Source organism: Takifugu rubripes, chromosome 3 (genome assembly GCF_901000725.2).
Source record: "Takifugu rubripes chromosome 3, fTakRub1.2, whole genome shotgun sequence".
In the NCBI taxonomy this organism is placed as follows: Eukaryota; Metazoa; Chordata; class Actinopteri; order Tetraodontiformes; family Tetraodontidae; genus Takifugu; species Takifugu rubripes.
In genome coordinates this window covers 6457393-6463666 of record NC_042287.1, presented here as the reverse complement: position 1 = coordinate 6463666, position 6274 = coordinate 6457393, and the positions used below count along the sequence as shown (strand labels likewise).

Below are 6274 nucleotides of genomic sequence, written 5' to 3'. Positions count from 1 at the left end.
ACAATGGCCGCGGTGCTTTGTGCACCAAATGTGTAATTTGGAAAAAAACAACAAACAAATGAGGTCCAAATTAGTTTGCTGATGTCATTGAGGTGGTTGGATTCAAACTGGACTAAAGCTAAAGAGGATTAAAGAGATCTGGATGAGCGTTTGCATGTGTTGCATGGCGTTCATGTGCAACTCTTTGTTATGAGCAGATTTCTTTAAATTAGCTATAAAGGCTTTAGCCTTTGGCCTACATAAAGCTTTGTCCTGCTGTAATGGAACACTGACTATTTTAACTATTTGAAGTGTTTATAATATAATTATGGGGTTAAACAGCAACAGAAAAACTCCAAACAAAGTGCCGTGTGTGCATGTGTGTGTTTGTGTGCGTGCGTGCATGTGTGTGTGTACACAACAGAGGAAGATGACTGTATGGCCAGATTTGTGCTTCCACATCAATATGACTCTCTTCAAAGCCGTTGCTAAGCAACTCCATATCATCTGTCATGAACCCCATCACCCAGGCAGCAAACATTACCCGTAAACAGACACTGGGACCTTAACTTGCTGAAAAATATCAGCTGCAAATCATTATTATTTTTTGCTTAGAAAAATGTTTTAGTTAAACAAAGCCCTTAAAAAATAATAATTAAAAAAAAATCAGCTACACACAAAGTCCCAGTAACATCCTTTCAGGACCTGTTGACAGAGTTTAGACCCAACAACAGTTTGAGAACCTATAAAAAACAATGTAACCTGTAAAAAACAATGTAAACAATGTAATATTGGACTGAATCAGAGGCCAATCCCAGGATGCACTGAGATATAAAGCATTGAAACACAGCAAAATAGAGAGTTTGTTGTGCTTATCGCCTCTCAAATGTTCTTTATGAAATATCCAGATTGCAGGAGAAGGAGGAGGGCCGCTAATCTCAGATAAAACAAATGTGTGCCTCATCACACCTGTTCTGGCAGGAACCAGCACACACGTTTAGGAGGGAAACAAACACGACGGCCTCTGCACGTGAGTCGGGGAAAAGCGATGAACAACCTCGGACTCTGCACATTGCTGCCGGTTTACTGCTCCTTCCCCCCTCCCCTTCCTCCCCATTCAGAGCGTCTGAATGCCTCCATTATCGCACGACCTTCGCACAACTACAAGTGAGACATGGATGTGGGAGGGAGCGCCAGACCCCTGCCATGTATGAATGTACTCACACCAGGTAAAAGACTTGAGCATGACACCGAATTTCTCTGTTTGGTTTGTATTTTAGCGTCAAATTCAACACAGCTGAGCATACGTGAACAAGCGTGGCATCCTCCAGCAGCGCCCACGCTGTCAGTTACCCTCACCAATTACACCACTTTCTCCTTAAAATATTTAATGTGTGATTGCAATGTTTCCATGATACTGACCAAATGGATAAAAAAAACTCTTTGACCTCTGACCACTGAGTCTCTGATATAGGTTCAGTCCAAAAGTGCATGTGAGAGATATCATGAGAACAAATGCGGCCGACAAGCAATCACACCACAGCAGTAATGAGCAGGTCATTTAATTCTGCTTTATTTTCTGCTGCCGATTCCTCCCTCGCGTTGGTATCGTTGATTCACATGTTTACTCTTCATTGCTAAATTACTCCTTTCGATTAAATGTTTCTGTCAAGAAAAACGATGGGATCAAAAAGAAAACACAGACATACTGGGAAACTGTCCGCTGGCAGAGAGTTGGGCCATCAACCAGCATCATGGGCGAAGATGTCAGCAGGATTCAGCACATCTTCCTCTGTGACTTCACCCAGGAGGTGGTGGAGAGCTTCTCCTACCTTGGTGCCACCAGCTCCAGTAGGACCAGTGCAAACTACAGGCCATAGACATTCTTTTATTGATATCTAGTATATTTATTTCTGGAACTTGTTCTTTTTTTATTTTTTATATCCCCTTTGGGGTCACAGGGAGGCTGCTGGAGCCTATCCCAGCTGCATGTGGGTGAAGGCAGGGTGCACCCTCAGCTTCCCCGCCCACTCAGCTACCAGTGCCCCCCTCATTTTAACATGAAATTAAAATAAGTTATAAGTGCTATGTCTTTATCTTTACGAAGGGATGAGTTTTGGGTACGTTAAGAGAAACAGATGATCAACGATTCTTTATCGGTCAGCCCTTGATTGTTCAGAGATGTATCTGTCTCCAGAGCAGCAGGAGGTTTCTGACCCGCTCGGCCCTGCAGCGGGGCGACAGATGCAGCGGCAGCTCAAAGAAGGAGAACGTGAAGCTCCGCGAGAAACTGAGGTTGCTGACGGGACGCAGCGGCCGGAGGCGAGGAAGATGAGCCACTTGACGGTGAGACAAGTCCCGTCTGGACCGCAGCGCTCTGCCAGCTTCACCTGCAGAGACAGATGGCGTGAGGAGAATAGCGGCACTAGCAATGTGAAGCACTGGGCCTGTTTCAATATGGTCACATTTAAGGAGAAAATCTCCTCAAATAAAGGTGGATGAAATGGAATAACCTGCGCTGTCTTGATGAAGTGATGAAGAGGAGGCCTCACAGGTGACACCTGAACCTTTTCTGTCTCCGTTCTGTTTCCCGCGATACGGAGTGGACGGCGTGGGCCGAGGAGCGGGAGGGGTTGGTGGAAGAGGAGGGGGAGGAGGAAGTGGTATTGTGGTAAAGGAAGATTCATAGAGAACCGGCCCTCCCCATGGTGTCATGGAGCTGTCAGAGAGGAGATTGGAGGAGGGTCCAGGATGCGGCCGGGAGGAAGAGGAAGAGGACGACGCTGTTTGATGGCGGCTGCGTTTGCGGTCAGACGGAAGGACCGCAGGTGAGGAGAGAGAAGGCTTCGCTGTGGGGAGAGGTGAAATGGACTTAGGTGAGCATCTGTCTGTCTGTCCTGATGATTGCATCTTCAAGTGTCTGTTGGACCGTTTACTGGTCACCATCTAATCACAACACAATCTCTTTTGGGGGCTTACCTGTTTTTCTACTGTGCGATGACCCAATGACAGGCAGCCTCCCTTGTGACATCACTGATCTAAAGCAGCAATCAGAACACCATTTGATAAGTGTCATCACAGCCGGATGAATTTTAAATATTCGTATGAAGCTAAAAAATGTGACGTTGGTCCATTTGTTTTCATGACAGTGGGGTAAAAGGATTAATTTAGATGTTAAGTTGTGGAGTTAAGCTTGCTCCAGTGCCTGGGGATGAGCCCTTGAGTTGCTCCCAATGGGGCGTCTTGAGTGGTGCAAATGCTGATGGATTAATCGGGGCCCAAAGATTGATTAACTGCTCAAATCCTTGTCTATTTTCATTGCTGTTGGGGAACAAATTTCTCAAAGGTCTCTCATAAATGCAGCCAGAAGTTTTTCCGCTCTGAGCTTCATCGTTCCAGATAATTTGAACGGATGGAAATGAGAGATCAGTTACAACAAGTTAATCCATCATGGAGGGGGACATGTGTCAATATTTATAGGAAATATGCTAGTTCTAAACCAGTGAAAATTTTATTTGAAAGTGAGAGAAGGTACATTACAATGCTACCCATCAGCAGAACTTAATCCATATATGGGTGCACCAGGACGCCGTATCTGTTTAATAGTTTAGGTAAGACACATGTTAAGTGTGTATATGACCTTCTGAATCTTTTTGTGGCCCAAAAGAAAACACAATTAAAAATACAAAATGTACATTGTGATTAATCTCTCAACACAGGGTTGCCTGATTAAAATAATGTGAGGGAAAGAAAATCATACAAAATAGATTATGATGTTGTTTCTCACCTTGAATGCTGCCTTTCATCAGTCAGACTTCCTCCTTTTCATTCTTGAGATGCTTTTATTTCCTCACTTCCAGCCATTTATTTTTCCAGCGATTGAACGAATGCCAGCACAGCGTTAAAACACACCAGGTGAATTCTCCGTGGCAACCCTCCCCCCCCGCCCCACCTCCCCGTGTAAGAGATACCAGGCTGCCCCCCCACTTTCATTCTCTTCCTTCCATCATGCCAAGTTTCCTCTTTTTGTGAGCAGCAGGTGGTGAAACGGGTGTTTGACAAAAGGCAATATGAGATGAGGCCAAAATATTAAAATATTCATGCTCGCAGTTGGCCTCCTTCACGGGTAGATATTGGCAACTGTGCACGGAGGCAGCATGCACGCTGCAGAGATACAGGTGTGTGCATCTACAGTTAATGCCCAGACTATTTCCCCCACACACCCTCTAATCTTGTGACATTTAATGCCGATGAACATGCTGCTGTCTCACACTTCATCTGACACGACTGTATTTGCATAAAAGGCAGACACACACACACACACACACGCAAAATGTTAATTGTGTGAGCAATCCCTCACCTACTTGCCACTTAAATAGGATTTGCATGTTCCACTTGAGCTGTGACAAATTAGCATTTTGCAACCTCAAAGCAGATGGAATTCCATCATCCAAAAAAAAATCCAGTTTTTGACAAAGGCTGAGAGTTCCAAGACAAAGCTTTTATGTCTCGCTGCGGGGAGCTTTTCAATGAAAGCAGACTTTATTTGCTTGTTTGTGTATATTTCTAGGGTTTCTTAAAGAAAAGAAAATACAAAATATGCGTAAAACTTCCAAAACAAATTTCCACCACCAACAACCACCCAGTGCACAGTAAAATACATGTTCAATTTACCCCAATAAAACACCCCCGCTAAAATAGATTGTGCCGTAGCACCCCGCGAAACCCCTCCATATATACAATCATAGACCAGTCCTTCGGTTTCCCCAAACGAGGAAGTATGTCCTGCTGGTGAGCTATGGTAAAAAGTGGTGTGTATGAAATGCTTAAACCGAGTAACCCCAGACAGAACAGAATGGAAATGAAATGTTTGTGTGTGCGTATGAAGTGTGTGCGGAAGTGGCACGGCTCACTCCGTGACCAAGAAGCAGGTGCGGTCGTTCCTGGGTCTTGTGGGTTGGTACAGGCGCTTTATACCAAACTTTTCAGCGAAGGCGTCTGTACTGACAGAGCTGACCCGCAAGAGCCAACCCAACAAGGTGGAGTGGACGGAGGAGTGCGAGAGCGCGTTCCAGGACTTAAAGGACTCTTTATGTCAAGAGCTCCTCAGTCCAGACTTTGAGAGAACATTTGCGGTGCAGACCGATGCTTCAGAGAGAGGCCTGGGTGCGGTCCTCTTGCAGGGGGATGAAGGACAGTTGCAACCAGTGGCTTATATTAGCCGGAAGCTGCTACCCAGAGAGCAGAACTACTCAACGGTCGAAAAAGAGTGTCTCGCAATAAAAATGGGCACTGGACTCCTTCAAATATTATTTGTTGGGGCGTAAATTTGTGCTCGAGACGGACCACAAAGCTTTGTCCTGGCTGGGGTGTATGCGGGACACGAATGCTAAGATCACAAGGTGGTTCTTGGCTATACAGCCATTTGATTTTGATGTGTTGTACAGAGCAGGGAAGATGAACTGTACTGCTGACTTCCTCTCTAGGATGCCACAGGGGGCATTTTCAGAAGGGGGGGGGGGGGAAATGTCACGGAGTGAGCCGTGCCACTTACGCACACACTTCATACGCACACACAAACATTTCATTTCCATTCTGTTCTGTCTGGGGTTACTCGGTTTAAGCATTTCATACACACCACTTTTTACCATAGCTCACCAGCAGGACATACTTCCTCGTTTGGGGAAACCGAAGGACTGGTGTATGATTGTATATATGGAGGGGTTTCGCGGGGTGCTACGGCACAATCTATTTTAGCGGGGGTGTTTTATTGGGGTAAATTGAACATGTATTTTACTGTGCACTGGGTGGTTGTTGGTGGTGGAAATTTGTTTTGGAAGTTTTACGCATATTTTGTATTTTCTTTTCGGTTGTAATTTTGAGTTTGTAAATGTATTAGTGAGCATAATAATTTTGATAATTGGTTTCACCTGTGGGAGGGGCTACAGGTATAAAAGCCCTGTAGTAGGCCCAAGACAGGGCTTCGTGTTGGTTGTTGAGTTGGTTGGTCATTGTTTTGGAAGAAAAAGAAAATTGTTGGAAAAAAGTTAAAGTGGTGGGGTGTAAGAGTGTGCAGGGTCTGTATGTATTGTATGGATTTAGCCTGGCATCTTCTGACGCCACTTTATTTTTGGTAAATTAAAATACATTTTTGGAGGAAAGCATCTCCCTCTGTCTCCTCCACCGCCGTTCATCCTTGCGACAAGGGTTTTATTCGCCCTTTGGCTGAGATGTAAACGGGCTGTTTTAAACATAACCGCTGTCACATTTGCCGTCTCTGTGCAGTGTGGTGCCA

At 45.0% G+C, this 6274-nt stretch overlaps 1 long non-coding RNA gene across 1 annotated transcript; it reads right to left on the bottom strand.

Moving 5' to 3' along the window:
* Positions 1-1525: 1525 nt before the first annotated feature.
* On the bottom strand, positions 1526-4550 carry LOC105418569 (uncharacterized). Its single transcript, XR_003887991.1, has 4 exons — positions 3767-4550; positions 2959-3017; positions 2493-2828; positions 1526-2369 (listed from the first exon to the last, which is right to left on the bottom strand). It is a non-coding gene; the product is annotated as an uncharacterized lncRNA (long non-coding RNA).
* Between the last annotated feature and the right edge of the window lie 1724 nt (positions 4551-6274).